Source organism: Poromitra crassiceps (assembly GCF_964638095.1).
Source record: "Poromitra crassiceps genome assembly, chromosome: 6".
Taxonomy (NCBI): Eukaryota; Metazoa; Chordata; class Actinopteri; order Beryciformes; family Melamphaidae; genus Poromitra; species Poromitra crassiceps.
Genome location: NC_139627.1, coordinates 77507 through 97256, shown reverse-complemented (window position 1 = coordinate 97256; position 19750 = coordinate 77507). Strand labels below are relative to the sequence as shown.

Sequence of the window (19750 nt, the reverse complement as noted above, 5' to 3'; positions counted from 1 at the left end):
CAAATCATTCTTGACATCTTCAGCTGCTACTGTCCCTGAGCTAAGACAAACAATGCCATCTTGGTGTATGTCAAATGGGTTCAGCATAATCTATGGTGGAACTTATTCTGGTCACAGCATTTTCATCGGCATGAATCCGTGTTTGGTCCAGATCTTTTCGTCTCCGTGTTTCAGGAGATTTACCAGCCATTGACTCACATTGTCTAGCTATGGCAGCTCTTTCATGTTGTGACAATATCCAGCGAGACACTGCAGCCCGATTCAGTGTTATCCCTGTCCAGCCACCCTTTGTCTTGGAATCTCTATTGCATGTTTGCTCAATAGCCTGGTCACAAGCAATGGAGGCAAATCCATGGGCACTTTGACGTTGGACAGTCCACTGGCCTTTTACACTGAGGTCTTTGTGACAAGAAGGATGTGTGAGAGGCAAATTGACCATTTCCAGCCAGTATGAAGGCAAATACCTAGCATAGTTTACACGGTCATAAGCAAAAAACCATGCCATCATCAGGCGCACTGTTGACAGGTGAAGCTGCCAGTCTGATTCACGTGTTGCTCTCACAAACAGCAGTAGTATTTGTACCATGTCAATGTATGAACTCCAGAAGGCAAACGTTGGGTTTTCTGCACTCGTTTCCACAAAGACGGCATACTTTGAACACATTTTGTCAAAGTTCTCATTTGCACACAAAACATCCATTGTTCTGTCTGGGAAAGCGTCTTTGATCTCAGTGATGACAGCCATGCACTCATCTCTCTCCTCTGGTGTTAATGAGTCTAGGAATGTGCTGAATCTGGCACGTTGCAGACTCTCATACATAAGTTTGTGTGCCCTCATGCTGCGGTTGTAATGATGACCACTGATCACACCATTGATGGATCCTTGGGCAACGACTTCAGACTCGATGAGTATGTCTTGCAGTCATGCATCACCAAATCTTTTTCCTAAAATGCCTAGGAAGGACATGCATGTATGAAACTCACCTAGTCTAACCACAATACGCTTTGTCAACTCATCATCTTTCCAGCGGATTTGCTGAGCTTTGGCATATATAGCTTGGTCAAAAACTAACACTACATGGTCCAGTTCTAGCTGATCAGCAAGTTCAACACTTCGCCTCAGAATAGTGTTAACGGTTGACATCTCTGTCGGTGAAGCCTCAATGACTGGAAGATAATACAGTGCTGACTTAGGTAGAGTGGCATCACTTTGTAGCATTGTGTGGAAACCTGTCCATCCTGGTACTGTACATGCTTCAGCATCTGTGTTCTTCACTAAAACATATGCCAGTTCTGTTTTGGCAGCAGACACAGTGTTCAACCTGTACGTTTCCACCTGCAATGGAACACTTTCATCCTGAAGCAAGTTCTGTGGCCCTTGTCTTTTAGTCTGTGGATAGTGTTGTAGCGGGAAATCACGGGCCAACCGCTTTTTCAGTTTATCCTGCCTGCAAAATGAAAATATAGAAAAAGACGAGCACAAATGTATAAATAAAGGGATTTTTTTCACAATGAGAAACAAATACATTTAGTCAGCCTTTCTTGTGAGCGAATAAATCAATAAAATGGAAACTTTTCAGTATGAAAGAGGTTCTTTTTTGTTTACTGAACTGTCAAGGACACAGTTACCTGTAGTCTGAAGCATCAATATCCTCATTCTTCTTAACGATGTCTATGAATTTCTTCCTTAGTTGGTTCATTTTCAGGATTTCTTGTTTATCGATAATCCTTTGACGGATGACTCGTTCGCAGAATATCTTGTAGCTGGCAGCAAAGGGTTGTTCATTTCTGAAAACACACCCACGCAGACAAAAAAATACTTAACATGTGCAAAGAGGTCTGCTGTCAACATTGTATCTAAAGACAGACAAAATAGCATTTGTTGTAGGTCAAAGCCTTACTTTTGAAATGTGCAGTGTTAATGCAATGTAATAACTCACACTTCATCTGTGGTTGCAGTATGTGTTGCTGTAGACTTTGACAAGGACCTTGTGTATTCTCTGTAACAGGACCTGTGGTAACGCACTTCCAGAGACACACAGTCTTTGTCTTTGATATGCAAAAGAACGCTAGAGTCTTCCTTCTTCTCAGCAGCCTTCCGCAACTGGCCTGAAAACAAAAAAAGTTATAATCAGCTTTACTGTCAAATCACACATTTTATAATAAAAAAAAGTGGGTGACATTTGTTTTTGTATCTTTTATCCATTGTATTGTTATTACAAGAAAAAAGAGGTGGGGGGGGGGGGCAAGGAGATCAAGGCAATAAAAGAAAATGCTCCCTCTCTCTGTGGGTGGGTGTGTGTGTGTGTGTGTGTGTGTGTGTGTGTGTGTGTGTGTGTGTGTGTGTGTGTGTGTGTGTGTGTGTTGGTTTGGGGGCTGTAAATAACACAGTGAACAATGGGCCAGCTGGCACTTGTGACCTGCCCCCCCTTGGTGTTTCAGTCTCTGTTCTATACACATTTTTTTTATCAATGATAAGTAATATAATATAATACAGTATATAAATCAACTACATCACAAGACCACCGCCTTTTCTGCCTGTCTATCTGCACACTTCCTTGTTCCATGTTTTTCAGTCCCGTGTGTGTGTGTGTGTGTGTGTGTGTGTGTGTGTGTGTGTGTGAGATAGAGAGAGAGAGGGGGGGGGTCGCTTACCTGCAGACACTGTCTCTGCTTGTGAAAGTTGATCCTTCTTCCGTTTTCCACCAACAGTAATATATTTGTCCACCTTTTTACAAATGATGCAGATGGCTGGAAGGACAGGGCCAGCAGAACGGACGGGCAAACCTGTCCGAGACCGAAGTTTCTTTCGGGGGGTTTCAGACGTGGCTCCGTCGGGGCCGATGCTGTCCGAGGCTGCGGCTGCATCTGGTTCTTCTTCTTCTTCCCCCTGCACCATCTGTGTGCAGCGTTTCTCAGCCAAACCCAAACGTCTTTTACAAATAAAGCGACGGTAACACGTCGCGTGAAATCCAGCGTCCTCGGGAACATGGTCAAAATCCACGTCCACGCAATGTTTAAAAGTTTCAGCGATAACTTTACTATCGCCGTCCAGACAAAGCCACTGTTTGACGACAGACCTGTAAGTGTCCCACCTTGTCTGGGTAAAATCCTGCACGTCCTCATTCTGTACTGACAAAAAGTGCATATAGCATCGTTTGGAGTCCTTTGATTCCCGGCTTTTACACACTTTTTTCCGCTGTTTTGGTTTCTTTTTCCCCTCTTCGCTGCTTGAACTGGTGGTCGCTATGGCTCTAATGTTATTACGGCAAGGGAATAAAGCGGCTACGCGATTGGTCCACGTGACCAAAACCACACCACTCCCCTTGCACAGATTAGTACGCCTAGTAAGAAATAGTGCCGTCTTTGACCACTGATTATAAAAATACTGCAGGATAACACGAGTAGAACTTTTTTATTTGTACTTTCTACCTATAGATCTCTTTTATGGAGAAAAAAGTGTGTAGTGCCCCTGCCGTGGGAACGGAAGTAAACGAAAATGCTAGTCACAATATGGCCTATTGGGGGTTTCTTGGTACCCACTTCCAATACAAAATATGACCCATATATGACACCGTCATTACCAATGAAATAGATGTAATCATATTCCAAAATTTTGGTTTTCATCCCTATTACCACCCCATCTAATAAACCAGTAGCTTATTTTTTAATGGAGTATTATACTTTATTATACAACATTAAATCAGGTTGTTCATGGCCGGTCAACAGCAGCAGTGAAAAACTCAGTCAGCAGAATAAAAGCAGAAGTGAAGAACAGAGTAGCGGAGGCTCGTCGTTTTGCATTGCATGTGAAAGTAACAATGTTATATCTTTTTTGCAACAAAAAAATCAGGGGCTGTCACTTTGAATAGGCCTACATTTAAAAAAAATAAGATAGATTACCTTTTACTTTTACTCACAGATGTACTTCTACATGAACATAAATAAATAAATAAATAAATAAATAAATAAATAAATAAATAAATAAATAAATAAATAAATAAATAAATAAATAGATGAAATCAGCACAGCACCTGTACCTCTACACCTTGAGAGGGGTATTTTGGCAGGCCTTCCTGCTTGAATGGTTCCGATGGGAACCTGAAGGCAGCATTAGCAGTGACGTAATGTATGGGCGTGTTGTCATGGCTCCGGGCTGCAGAACCTCCCAGCCTAGTAAATTAAATACTTTGTGTTCTAAACAAAACAAGCTGTTCTAAACATGTCAGCGCGGTCGCTGCAGCAGACGGGACTGTGTTGTAGTACAGAGTGAAAGGTGTTCATCACAACCGGTTCGGTAAGTCGCTCACACCATCACACAAGCTGTTTGAAGGAGCTAATGGCCAACCATTAGTTAACGCTAGCTAGCTAAAGACAGATTAAAATGAATCCGTCCATTTAAATGCTATCCTGGGTATAATTCGGCGTAGCGTGACATACGATTCAACGAAGCAGCACTTTATTTCAATAAAATGTCAACTTTCATCATTGATTTCCCTGTTAATCCCAGAGACTGCACGAACGTCAACCCATTCTAAAATGTGACATTTTACTGCATGCTGCTAGGTCGATCAGCTGTAGGCTATGCCGAATGTACGAGTTGCAAACGATTCGCAAAAGGTCTTCAGTCATGTTTACAACGTTACCTTTCCCGATCAGTAATGTACGTAGAGATCGACAAGATGTTCGGACGAGGTAACATAACGTACAGTAAGTAATGTGTTACTATATCATTTATGGGGACGGGGCAATTATTTAGCTAGCTAGTGACGTCGGCTAGCTGGCTAATGGGGTATTGTATTGCCTATTTTCTGTCATAATGTCTCGTTTTCACCTGATCCCCCTGGACAACCCCCCCCCCCCCCCCCCCCCCCCCCCCATAGGTCAGAGGTAAATGAAGGGTCCTTGTGTCAATCTGGTACTCTGAGGTTACAATGAAAAGATTGACTTACATGAAACAACCCACTTAAATGCACTATCAACTTTTAAATTAGGCTACATAGGCCTACATCTTGCCAATGGTCTGATGCGCACCACTGCATAGGTCACTGATGAAGCCCATTACATTATGTAATAAATATGGACTCAATCAAGGCATTTTTTAAGTGATCACAGACTCATTTTAACCATTCGCCTTGAGATGTATTCATATAATGCTGTCTTTTATAGATATATTTGTTTTCCTTTGAGCAGATTGAGATGGTTCTGGTTCTGGTTCTGGTGCCGTATTTTGCTCATGTCTACTCTAAGGTCAAAAACACCATTAGGGAAGTGCCTGTGTACATTAACTCATTCTCCGCCATTGGCATCATAGAACATCATTTAAGAGACGACGCTTCCCCGCCATTGCCGTAATGGAACGTCAATGGGTGTTTTCACGTCATGTGATAGATGGCTGTCTTTGTCACCTTGTGAAACATTACAGCACGTGTAAAGTTGTACAGAAGTGACCACGATTGTCTAACAAAACCAGGAAGCAGAGAAAAGCAACTATCTCTTTTTCAGAAAAGCTCCATAACATAACGCAGCATAACACGGCAGCCTGTCACTCAAACGTGCAGGATTTTCTTTTCAACAAGCTGCAGGCGCTGACAACACGTCCGCAAGTCGCTTGTCCTCAGGAATGAGTAATCCAGTTCCTAAACTCTTGACACCGTGTAAATTTCAGCCGGCAGATTTTCTCCTCACCTCCATACACAGACAACCAGTCGCCTCCCCGCACAAAACGAACGCGCGGCCCCGGCTCCCCTCTCTCAAGAGCGGGGTGAATCTCTCTCTCACACCGGTGTTACAGTGAAAGCTGTGCCCACGGGCGTGTTTGACCGGAAGGGGAAACCAAATAATTCTGGGGATCATAGTTGATCGTAACACCGGCCAGTATCCGCCATCAGAAACATTTATTCGGCTCAGGACCCGTGAAGATGACTTCATTTACAAAAATCAATTTTTCTCAGCTTTTTGTGGACAGACGGACGTTTTCAGGGAACACTACCTACATTCATGTGTCAGTAACTAAAGAACGGATGAAGGTAGAATCAATCTTTTTTTTTTCTGAAAGTAGAGGCTCTCTTCTTTCTTTTGAGATATTCAGTGTTTACATAATCCTAGAAGAAAATATTCTGTGGGTCTTGGGAGATTAGTCAAAATGATCAGACACCCTGGCGGTGGCTGATGACTTTTCCTTTGAAACTCTGGCCCTTCCTCAAGACGCGTCTTGAGGAAGGGCCAGTGTGGCCCGAAACGTCACGCTGTGTGCATAATTATTAAATAAAGAAACCTAACGGGAGCTCCTTTGGTGTGCGGACCATTATTTTTTCACTGTGAGTATCCTTTTTGATCCAGCACCCAGGCCCAGTGTGGCCAACCTTTGGATGTGCGTGTCCCTGTCTACCTTTTGCACAGAGATACTAACATGAACATTAATGTTGGAACGTGTTTGTTAGTATAATGTTAGTCACTTATGTAAACTAGTCAAATTTAAGTGACAGTCACCCTTTTCATCCTAAAATAGGAGGATTTCTGAGTGGTTTTATCTCTGGCCTGGTGTCAGACGATCGATCAGCTCAGAGAGCAGAGGTAAAATGCGCTAACGTTACACTGAGCTCACCTGAATAAATTCACAACATTTCATGACAAATAATAATATCCGCACATCGGACTCAGAGCAGTTGAGGAGCAGATGAGGAGCGTTTTGTCAGGAGAAGCCTGGAAGGAAGTCTACTATGGGCCGCGGAGCGGTGCTGAGCTGAGAGTACTTTCAACTCTGTGAGTAACCTACAACATGTTTGTTTGTTCCTCAGCGTGATCGCCACAGCCGAGAACGCGCACAACACTACCCAGAGTTTTTCTTTTTTTTTGTGAGCATCGACGCTCTAAATTCGGGACAGCCCTCGTATTCGACATTATGAGCCATGCTAACTTACAGGTTTACTCTTGAGATCTATGGTAACTTGGTAACCATAGACTGTGATGGTAACTTGGTAACCATAGACTGTGATGGTAACTTGACAGGATATTATATGAAGTACGTGAGGCCTGCCCCTCTACACCTGTCGCCTTGCTGCTCATTTGTTGGGGATCAAGAGCCAAAGACCCTAGTTCAGCTGCCTCATGCCTACATGTGTCTGGAGATACCATACCTACATGTGTCTGGAGATACCATGCCTACATGTGTCTGGAGATACCATGCCATGACCATGGTAGAGAAGGGCTTGTAATTAGAGCTGGGTATTGGTTCAAATTTCAAGAATCGATTCGATTCCGATTCACAAGGTTGCGAATCGATTAATTTCGATTCGATTCGATTCGATTCCGATTCGATCAATTTTCAATATTGATTTGGTTAGTGATACCAAAACGTGGTTTTTGAGCTGTACCCTGAATTACATGACTGTCCAGTTATGTAACACAGGGGTTTCCAACCAGCCAAGTAGATACATGGGGAAAAAAAGTTGCAGACCTGTTGTCAATTTTAATGGTTTTAGTTACACATATATTTACTCACCACGTGGTGACAAAGGGTAAATAACAGCCTTTTCATCTGTCAATAAAGACACTTTCACAATTATGCACAGTGATTTGATTTCAGCCTGTATAATTTCTAAAAGTAGATATTAATAATGATCAAACATTTCCATTCATGTAGCCTACAGTATTTATGTTTTTGTTGCAACTACAAACATAATTAAACGTCAACTTGAAACTATGTTTCAACTACCACACACAGCACAATATTTTAGCCTGTTTAGTAATTTTTTTTTTTTTTTTTTTTTTAATAAAAAAAAAATCGATCTCTGGACATATGAATCGATAATCAAGGATTAAAATGAAAATCGATTAAAAATCGGAGAATCGATTTTTTGAACCCAGCCCTACTTGTAATAGTGTAATAGATAGATGAACATGATGGTGATAGTATGGAATTGGGAGATAAGCATATGGTCCCAGCCCTAGCGTGTGTCATTGTCCCTCAGAAGGAAGAGTCGTGTGAATGGACCGTGGACGCATCTCTTTTGTAGGAGCTGGACAGCACAGTGTCTTCTGTATGAGCTGGACAGTGAACAGCACAGTGTCTTCTGTAGGAGCTGGACAGCCCAGTGTCTTCTGTAGGAGCTGGACAGTGGTCAGCACAGTGTCTTCTGTATGAGCTGGACAGTGGACGGCACGGTGTCTTCTGTATGAGCTGGACAGCACAGTGTCTTCTGTATGAGCTGGACAGCACAGTGTCTTCTGTATGAGCTGGACAGTGGACAACACAGTGTCTTCTGTATGAGCTGGACAGCACAGTGTCTTCTGTAGGAGCTGGACAGCACAGTGTCTTCTGTATGAGCTGGACAGTGGACAGCACAGTGTCTTCTGTATGAGCTGGACAGTGGACAGCACAGTGTCTTCTGTAGGAGCTGGACAGCACAGTGTCTTCTGTAGGAGCTGGACAGCACAGTGTCTTCTGTAGGAGCTGGACAGCACAGTGTCTTCTGTATGAGCTGGACAGCACAGTGTCTTCTGTATGAGCTGGACAGTGGACAGCACAGTGTCTTCTGTATGAGCTGGACAGTGGACAGCACAGTGTCTTCTGTAGGAGCTGGACAGCACAGTGTCTTCTGTAGGAGCTGGACAGCACAGTGTCTTCTGTAGGAGCTGGACAGCACAGTGTCTTCTGTAGGAGCTGGACAGCACAGTGTCTTCTGTAGGAGCTGGACAGCACAGTGTCTTCTGTATGAGCTGGACAGCACAGTGTCTTCTGTATGAGCTGGACAGCACAGTGTCTTCTGTAGGAGCTGGACAGCACAGAGAGCAGAGAGGCACACTTCATTATAGGAGTCTGTCTGCACTGTGACCATCCACCACCAACACCACCTCCAAACCCCGCCCCCCAACATTCACTCCTCTTTCATTGGCCGTTTCGCGGTGCCAGCTGTACATTCATGTGTGTGCCATTCACGATGCCGTGTGTGTGTGTGTGTGTGTGTGTGTGTGTGTGTGTGTGTGTGCCAGCATCAGCAGAATGCTGTTGGCTGGGCTGGGAACCATATTGTTCATGTCTCCCACAGCTGTGGCCACATTAAAGAGGATTGTTCAAGGCTAGGGAACACACACACACACACACACACACACACACACACACACACACACACACACACACACACACACACACACAGGTTGCGGCTTGGTGTTGCCAGCTCACCGACAGCAGTTGCACAAACCAGCCTGCGATTGAAAATAGGAACCATGGCAGGTGCCCATTCATCAAAACCTCTGCCATCCCCACCCCTCTCCTCCTCCTCCTCCTCCAGGACCCCCCCTCCACCACTCCACCCTCCAACCCTCCCCCCTCTAAACACACCGCCCCTCCCCTCCCCTCCCCCTCCCCCTCCCCTCGCCTGTTCTCTGGCAGCAGAACGAATGGTGTGGCCGCAGGCTGTGAAAAGGAGGCTGTACAGTGCTCTGTGGAGAGAGATGGATGCTGTGTGTTTGTGAGCGTGTTTGGACATCATGACACAGCGCCTCTGCCTCACGCGTGTCACCATCTTTCTCCATCTCCACCTTCCCCTCATGGAAAATAGCCTTTGAGGAGCCCTGCCTGCCTGCCTGTCTGTCTGTCTGCCTGTCTGCGAACCCAAGCCTACCATTGGCCTGTTTACAGGAGAGGAAGGAGCCGGAATGGAGCAGATGCAGCGTTTGTCAGCCAGCCTCGTTCCCCTAATCCGTGCTGCTATGCTGCACAAAGGACTCAGTACTGGCTGCATCCTCCAGGAGCAGCGGTGCTCTCTCCTCTCCTCCTCCTCCCAGCTCTGAGACACTACAGTACTGGCTGCATCCTCCAGGAGCAGCGGTGCTCTCTCCTCTCCTCCTCCTCCCAGCTCTGAGACACTACAGTACTGGCTGCATCCTCCAGGAGCAGCGGTGCTCTCTCCTCTCCTCCTCCTCCCAGCTCTGAGACACTACAGTACTGGCTGCATCCTCCAGGAGCAGCGGTGCTCTCTCCTCTCCTCCTCCCAGCTCTGAGACACTACAGTACTGGCTGCATCCTCCAGGAGCAGCGGCGCTCTCTCCTCTCCTCCTCCTCCCAGATCTGAGACACTACAGTACTGGCTGCATCCTCCAGGAGCAGCGGCGCTCTCTCCTCTCCTCCTCCTCCCAGATCTGAGACACTACAGTACTGGCTGCATCCTCCAGGAGCAGCGGTGCTCTCTCCTCTCCTCCTCCCAGCTCTGAGACACTACAGTACTGGCTGCATCCTCCAGGAGCAGCGGTGCTCTCTCCTCTCCTCCTCCCAGCTCTGAGACACTACAGTACTGGCTGCATCCTCCAGGAGCAGCGGCGCTCTCTCCTCTCCTCCTCCTCCCAGCTCTGAGACACTACAGTACTGGCTGCATCCTCCAGGAGCAGCGGTGCTCTCTCCTCTCCTCCCAGCTCTGAGACACTACAGTACTGGCTGCATCCTCCAGGAGCAGCGGTGCTCTCTCCTCTCCTCCTCCTCCCAGCTCTGAGACACTACAGTACTGGCTGCATCCTCCAGGAGCAGCGGTGCTCTCTCCTCTCCTCCTCCCAGCTCTGAGACACTACAGCCAGGCTGCCCTGTGACGCCGCCCGCCAGCCCACACCGCCTCTCTGGAATAGCGTGCTGGCTGCCCGCCTCCTCCTCGCCCTCTCCTTGCTGGGTCGTTCAGGGAGAGCAGCAGATCCTTCGGCCCCTCAGGATGTGTTTGTTAGCTGGTGGGAGCGCTGGTAGCTTGTTTGTCTTCCACCGTCTCAGGCTGATTCCCTCTTCAGTGTTGTTTTAGTTGGCCTCTACGTTCACCCGGCTGCACGCCGCTCTTCCAACAGGTAAACCTGCTGAATGAAGACATGGTCTGTTGATGAAATCAGGCAATATCACAGTCGTGGCTAGCTGTAGCTGTAGCTGTAGCTGTAGGACTGGGCAATATGGACAAAAATCATATCTCTGTATTTTTAGGCTGAATGCGATACACAATATATCTTGGTATTTTCTGCGACATGGACATAAATGTTCAGTTGTAAGTCAAAGCCACATGTGAGATGTAGGGCTGGGCGATATGGACAATATTTCTGACCAAAAAATACCTCGATATCCATATTGCAACAATATTATAATATAGGGATGACACAAAATATTCACACAATGAGATTTGTGATAAATAATCCTCAGTAATGTGGATGTAATGACGACCAGTCTGGAAGACTCAATATGAATAAGACCAATTCCTTCTATGTAATCTTGCATATTGTGCCAATAAAATGGATTCAGATGCAGAAGTTCAGAAAATGAAATGACATAATTTTACTGTAATGCAGCCTTGAGGGAGACGCGCGTCAATAGGGCAGGCAAGGCCACACAGCAGCCGAGCTGCGGGCAAGGACAGGCGAGGTGGCGAGCCTGCGCAGCACGCGAGATGCCTAGTATCCAAAAAGACGATAGTCTCATGTCACAATATTCATATAATATCGATATATTGCCCAGTCTAGTCGTGGCTGTTCCTCATCTTCTTCACTGGTTTGTTGCGTGAACTCTCAAGTTTGGCCGATTTGCTGTTTTACTTCCCAGAGAGGTACAACAGATGCATCATCATCAGTGTGCAAGCAGTGCACGGCTATGCTGCTCCAGTCCTGCCACATGTCGTTGTAAAGCCAGTAGACGTGCCACATGTCATTGAAAACTGTAGTAAAGCCAGTCGACGTGCTAGGCATGCAGGCAGGCATCCGGCTGGCCCTGCTGCTACAGCTGTTGTGTAACAGGTTTCTTTTGACCTGCCTCGCAGTAATCCTCCACACTCTGGATATATGACAGTCAGGCAGGTGTGGTCTCTCCACACTGTGGATATATGACAGTCAGGCAGGTGTGATCTCCACACTGTGGATATGTTACAGTCAGGCAGGTGTGGTCTCCACACTGTGGATATATGACAGGCAGGTGTGTTCTCCACACTGTGGATATATGACAGTCAGGCAGGTGTGGTCTCCACACTGTGGATATATGACAGTCAGGCAGGTGTGGTCTCCACACTGTGGATATGTTACAGACAGGCAGGTGTGGTCTCCTCACTGTGGATATATGACAGTCAGGCAGGTGTGGTCTCCACACTGTGGATATATGACAGTCAGGCAGGTGTGGTCTCCACACTGTGGATATGTTACAGTCAGGCAGGTGTGGTCTCCACACTGTGGATATATGACAGTCAGGCAGGTGTGGTCTCCACACTGTGGATATATGACAGTCAGGCAGGTGTGGTCTCCACACTGTGGATATATGACAGTCAGGCAGGTGTGGTCTCCACACTGTGGATATATGACAGTCAGGCAGGTGTGGTCTCCACACTGTGGATATGTTACAGTCAGGCAGGTGTGGTCTCCACACTGTGGATATATGACAGTCAGGCAGGTGTGGTCTCCTCACTGTGGATATATGACAGTCAGGCAGGTGTGGTCTCCACACTGTGGATATATGACAGTCAGGCAGGTGTGGTCTCCACACTGTGGATATGTTACAGTCAGGCAGGTGTGGTCTCCTCACTGTGGATATATGACAGTCAGGCAGGTGTGGTCTCCACACTGTGGATATATGACAGTCAGGCAGGTGTGGTCTCCACACTGTGGATATGTTACAGACAGGCAGGTGTGGTCTCCACACTGTGGATATATGACAGTCAGGCAGGTGTGGTCTCCTCACTGTGGATATGTTACAGACAGGCAGGTGTGGTCTCCACACTGTGGATATATGACAGTCAGGCAGGTGTGGTCTCCACACTGTGGATATGTTACAGACAGGCAGGTGTGGTCTCCACACTGTGGATATATGACAGTCAGGCAGGTGTGGTCTCCACACTGTGGATATATGACAGTCAGGCAGGTGTGGTCTCCACACTGTGGATATATGACAGTCAGGCAGGTGTGGTCTCCACACTGTGGATATGTTACAGACAGGCAGGTGTGGTCTCCACACTGTGGATATATGACAGTCAGGCAGGTGTGGTCTCCACACTGTGGATATATGACAGTCAGGCAGGTGTGGTCTCCACACTGTGGATATGTTACAGACAGGCAGGTGTGGTCTCCACACTGTGGATCTGTTACAGTCAGGCAGGTGTGGTCTCCACACTGTGGATCTGTTACAGTCAGGCAGGTGTGGTCTCCTCACTGTGGATATATGACAGTCAGGCAGGTGTGGTTTCCACACTGTGGATATATGACAGTCAGGCAGGTGTGGTCTCCTCACTGTGGATATATGACAGTCAGGCAGGTGTGGTCTCCACACTGTGGATATATGACAGTCAGGCAGGTGTGGTCTCCACACTGTGGATATGTTACAGTCAGGCAGGTGTGGTCTCCACACTGTGGATATATGACAGTCAGGCAGGTGTGGTCTCCACACTGTGGATATATGACAGTCAGGCAGGTGTGGTCTCCACACTGTGGATATATGACAGTCAGGCAGGTGTGGTCTCCACACTGTGGATATATGACAGTCAGGCAGGTGTGGTCTCCACACTGTGGATATGTTACAGTCAGGCAGGTGTGGTCTCCACACTGTGGATATATGACAGTCAGGCAGGTGTGGTCTCCTCACTGTGGATATATGACAGTCAGGCAGGTGTGGTCTCCACACTGTGGATATATGACAGTCAGGCAGGTGTGGTCTCCACACTGTGGATATGTTACAGTCAGGCAGGTGTGGTCTCCTCACTGTGGATATATGACAGTCAGGCAGGTGTGGTCTCCACACTGTGGATATATGACAGTCAGGCAGGTGTGGTCTCCACACTGTGGATATGTTACAGACAGGCAGGTGTGGTCTCCACACTGTGGATATATGACAGTCAGGCAGGTGTGGTCTCCACACTGTGGATATATGACAGTCAGGCAGGTGTGGTCTCCACACTGTGGATATATGACAGTCAGGCAGGTGTGGTCTCCACACTGTGGATATATGACAGTCAGGCAGGTGTGGTCTCCACACTGTGGATATGTTACAGACAGGCAGGTGTGGTCTCCACACTGTGGATCTGTTACAGTCAGGCAGGTGTGGTCTCCACACTGTGGATCTGTTACAGTCAGGCAGGTGTGGTCTCCTCACTGTGGATATATGACAGTCAGGCAGGTGTGGTTTCCACACTGTGGATATATGACAGTCAGGCAGGTGTGGTCTCCTCACTGTGGATATATGACAGTCAGGCAGGTGTGGTCTCCACACTGTGGATATATGACAGTCAGGCAGGTGTGGTCTCCACACTGTGGATCTGTTACAGTCAGGCAGGTGTGGTCTCCACACTGTGGATCTGTTACAGTCAGGCAGGTGTGGTCTCCACACTGTGGATATATGACAGTCAGGCAGGTGTGGTCTCCACACTGTGGATATGTTACAGACAGGCAGGTGTGGTCTCCTCACTGTGGATATATGACAGTCAGGCAGGTGTGGTCTCCACACTGTGGATATGTTACAGACAGGCAGGTGTGGTCTCCTCACTGTGGATATATGACAGTCAGGCAGGTGTGGTCTCCTCACTGTGGATATATGACAGTCAGGCAGGTGTGGTCTTCACACTGTGGATATGTTACAGTCAGGCAGGTGTGGTCTCCACACTGTGGATATGTTACAGACAGGCAGGTGTGGTCTCCTCACTGTGGATATATGACAGTCAGGCAGGTGTGGTCTCCTCACTGTGGATATATGACAGTCAGGCAGGTGTGGTCTCCTCACTGTGGATATATGACAGTCAGGCAGGTGTGGTCTCCACACTGTGGATATGTTACAGACAGGCAGGTGTGGTCTCCACACTGTGGATATGTTACAGACAGGCAGGTGTGGTCTCCACACTGTGGATATATGACAGTCAGGCAGGTGTGGTCTCCACACTGTGGATATATGACAGTCAGGCAGGTGTGGTCTCCTCACTGTGGATATATGACAGTCAGGCAGGTGTGGTCTCCTCACTGTGGATATATGACAGTCAGGCAGGTGTGGTCTCCTCACTGTGGATATATGACAGTCAGGCAGGTGTGGTCTCCACACTGTGGATATATGACAGTCAGGCAGGTGTGGTCTCCACACTGTGGATATATGACAGTCAGGCAGGTGTGGTCTCCTCACTGTGGATATATGACAGTCAGGCAGGTGTGGTCTCCTCACTGTGGATATATGACAGTCAGGCAGGTGTGGTCTCCACACTGTGGATCTATGACAGTCAGGCAGGTGTGGTCTCCTCACTGTGGATATGTTACAGTCAGGCAGGTGTGGTCTCTCCACACTGTGGATCTATGACAGGCTGGTGTGGTCTCCACACTGTGGATATGTTACAGTCAGGCAGGTGTGGTCTCCACACTGTGGATATGTTACAGTCAGGCAGGTGTGGTCTCCACACTGTGGATCTATGACAGTCAGGCAGGTGTGGTCTCCTCACTGTGGATATGTTACAGTCAGGCAGGTGTGGTCTCTCCACACTGTGGATCTATGACAGGCTGGTGTGGTCTCCACACTGTGGATATGTTACAGTCAGGCAGGTGTGGTCTCTCCACACTGTGGATCTATGACAGGCTGGTGTGGTCTCCACACTGTGGATATGTTACAGTCAGGCAGGTGTGGTCTCCACACTGTGGATATGTTACAGTCAGGCAGGTGTGGTCTCCACACTGTGGATCTATGACAGTCAGGCAGGTGTGGTCTCCACTAGGGCTGGGTCGGTTTGAAAAATTTAAAACCGGTTCGATATTGCCGTCTAAACCGGATCGAACCGGTATACCGATTTGTTTTGTAATTTTTTTTTTTTTTTTTTTTTTTTTTTTTTTTTTTTTTTAACACGTTCACTGCCAATGACGTCGATTTTGTTTTTTTGACGGTGGGATGTGCATCTAACCCTTTTACATCTCTTATATAAGTATTGGACGTGTACAACGTGTACAACCCATTCCACCGACCCACTAAGTGGCGACAGTGCTTTCCTGACTAGAGGAAGGCAAGCAAAAAGCAGTGTGACGAAGCCATTCTCATGAAAATGGATTGGCGAAAACGCTTTCGTTTTCGCGCTGATTGCTGGCGATGCGGGATTGCAAATTTGCATAATAGATTACGGGTGGAACACACTTTGAAACACGCAGCATAAATATGACCAGAATCGCAAAAGCTTCATCAAAGCTCTCAACCAAAACTCCAAGAAGCGAGCGAGTCCATCCAGACTTCCTCAAAGAGCGGCCGCGCAGACAGGCAGCAGCAGCAGCAAAGCAGTGAGACTGGTGACAAGCTTGTGACACGGCCGCTGCAGCCAAGAAGAACGCCCACGGAGGGAGGAGTTGGAAGCAGAGGGGGGTTTCCTGCTGTTATGGAGGAAATTACTGTTCAAAACTATTGTTTAGATGTCTGACGTCTTACTGATGCCAAAAATGAATGGTTAAAGTGACTGTTCTATCGAATTTCACAAAAAGCCGTTTATCTCTGAATAATTTTTCTGACGCTGAAACCATGCTGTATTCAACTGCTAATGCTTACATAACTACTAACTCTACAAACTAACTCTTTTAGACAGAGAAAGCACACATTCTATTAGTTCTTTTGAGATATTGTGTGTTCACAAAATCTTAGCAGAAAAGAATCCTCGGGTCTTGAAAGATGAGCCAGAATCCTCAAAAAAACCCTCTGGCAGAACCTACCTACAGTAAAAAAAAAAACGTCTGGCAGTGAATGTGTTAAGCAGGGCTCCCGAGTGTGGCCCATAACTGTCTGTAGTGCAACTTCAGTCCACCTGATAGCGATAATACACCTCTAAGCTGGTATTGTCAAGGCATGGGTCGGTTTGAACATTTTGAAACCGGTTCGATATTCCCCAAAAAACCGTATCAAAGCGGCTGCAGTTGGTGGCGATAATGCACCTCTAAGCTGGTATGCTGCCAACCAGCACGAACACTGAATACAAATAAGCAGAACCTTTTAACTGTAACAACACACTGTTTTTATTTCTCATAACTATTCAGCTTAACTTTTCTTCAAACATCAACATAATAAACAAAATAAGACTTTTGCCTACTAGTGCAACTTGAGAAGAGGCTAATACGAACAATAGTGCAATCAGAATGGACTGGCAATTTTTTTTTTTTTTTTTTTTTTTTTTTTTAGGTTTTTTCGGTTCGCACGTGATCAAACCGGTTTGGGCTCGTACACCGAACCGAACCGGTAAAACCGGAAATCGACCCATGCCTAGTCTCCACACTGTGGATCTATGACAGTCAGGCAGGTGTCGTTTGGGCATTTGATGTGTGGGTGGAGATTCTTTGGTGCAGGCAGTCTCATCACATGTGATTTACTATCCAGGTTAGAGGTGTTTGAGCTGGTAGAAGCAGCTAAAACAAGATTAAAGAGGACATGAAACATTAGATCATATGACTAGTTCATTTGCATTTCACCTCAGACAAGACAGGACACTGCTTTCAAGTCTGAAAAGTACTTAGATTTGATAGAAAGATGAACAACATTTCAGCTTTTCACCAACTAAGTACAGTACAGTACAGTACAGTACAGCACAGTATAGCACAGTACAGTACAGCACAGCACAGTACAGTTCAATACAATACAATACAATACAATACAGCACAGTACAACAGTACAATACAATACAATACAATACATTACAGCACAGTACAACAGTACAATACAATACAATACAATACAGCACAGTACAACAGTACAATACAATACAATACAATACAGTACAGCACCGTACAACAGTATAATACAATACAATACAATACAGCACAGTACAACAGTACAATACAATACAATACAGTACAGTACAGTACAATACAGCACAGTACAATACAATACAATACAATACAGTACAGTACAGTACAATACAGTACAGTACAATACAATACAATACAGTACAATACAATACAATACAATACAGCACAGTACAGTACAATACAATACAATACAGTACAGTACAGTACAATACAGCACAGTACAGTGCAGTACAATACAATACAATACAGTACAGTACAGTACAATACAGCACAGTACAGTACAATACAATACAATACAGCACAGTACAGTACAATACAATACAATACAGTACAGTACAATACAATACAATACAGCACAGTACAATACAGCACAGTACAGTACAATACAATACAGCACAGTACAGCACAGTACAATACAGTACAGTACAGTACAGTACAATACAATACAATACAGTACAGTACAATACAGTACTGTAGTGGAGTACAGTACAGTAGTACTAGTGGAGTTCAGGCGAGTTAAGTGTTGCTACTAAGGATTTTGACTTGGATTGTGGTTGTTTTGATTCATCAAAACATTCAAAATCCTGTACTGTAACTGTACCGTCAACCTGACATCATCTACCAGTGCCCTAATTGGCGAAGAGGTGAAATGTTGTTCATCTTTCTAGCAAATCTAGGTACATTTCAGACTCGAAAGCAGTGTCCTGTCTTGCCTGAGGAGAAATGCAAATGAACTAGAGTCACATGGTCAAATGTTTCATGTCCTCTTTAAGTAAGGGTACTGTACTACAGTATGTGGTACTGGGAGGATCACTGTTTAACAGTTGCTAATCATACAGGCAAGGATAAGATAAGACTAATGTAGGCACGATGGTTGTCCTGCCAAGATATTACATTAGATTGTCATCATTGAAGTTCTGATTGAAATTATCTCCAGGCTGAATGTTTTGCTTGTTCCAAGTGACGTTAGTACAACCTTGAGTTAATCACTTCAAATGCAAACACCAACATGTGACTCAATATTGACATCTGAATTGACGTTTGACTCTTGACCGCTGGTGTGAATCTGGCCCCTTCAATCAAAAGCCTAACTTTAGCAAACACTTGAAATAATCAAAGCTGTTTAAGTGACATACATTACATTACATTACGTCATTTGGCAGACGCTTTTATCCAAAGCGACTTACAATAACACATTTTTGTCCGCAATAGAGCAATCAACTATGGAGTACAGTCTATGACAACTACAACTTCTGAAGGAACAGTGGTACAAGTTTAGGTTAGTGGTACAAGTTTGTGGACATGATAATCCCCCGCTTAATCAAAGTTTAAACGTGTTCACCTCTAACAAAGACAGAGCTTTCGTAAAGATGGCCGCTGCTCTTGTCAGTTGGTGTCAGGTGAGGCGTCAGGTACGTCCAGTGCTTGAGCAACATTTGGTCGACAAAAAAAGAACAAAAAGTCGAGGGGTGGCCTCCTCGTTCCAAAACAAAGAGCAAAGTTCAGCGCAGAACAAATAGTGAGAGCGTGCCGGAGAGGCTTGCAGGCAGGAGGAGCACTCAGATGGTCTGTCCAACCAGCCAGGCAGGAGAGCAGTGCTCACAGAGGCGCCTGGTGTGACACCACACTGGAAGCCAACAGCCATGTTCAAGAGTGGACTGAAGATCATAGGGAGTGAGTATACTGAAGATCATAGGGACTGAGTATACTGAAGATCATAGGGAGTGAGTATACTGAACATCATAGGGACTGAGTATACTGAAGATCATAGGGACTGAGTATACTGAAGATCATAGGGAGTGAGTATACTGAAGATCATAGGGACTGAGTATACAGTACTGAAGATCATAGGGACTGAGTATACTGAAGATCATAGGGACTGAGTATACAGTACTGAAGATCATATGGACTGAGTATACTGTAGATCATAGGGAGTGAGTATACTGAAGATCATAGGGACTGAGTATACTGAAGATCATAGGGACTGAGTATACTGAAGATCATA

At 45.9% G+C, this 19750-nt stretch overlaps 1 protein-coding gene across 1 annotated transcript in view; it reads left to right on the top strand.

Annotated features, from left to right (window-relative positions):
• Positions 1-4200: 4200 nt before the first annotated feature.
• mib2 (MIB E3 ubiquitin protein ligase 2) overlaps positions 4201-19750 on the top strand; it is a 52352-nt gene continuing 36802 nt past the window's right edge. The window contains exon 1 of the mRNA XM_083638630.1: positions 4201-4297. The gene's annotated coding sequence lies outside the window, so the exon portion shown is untranslated. The remainder of the gene's footprint in view (positions 4298-19750) is intronic.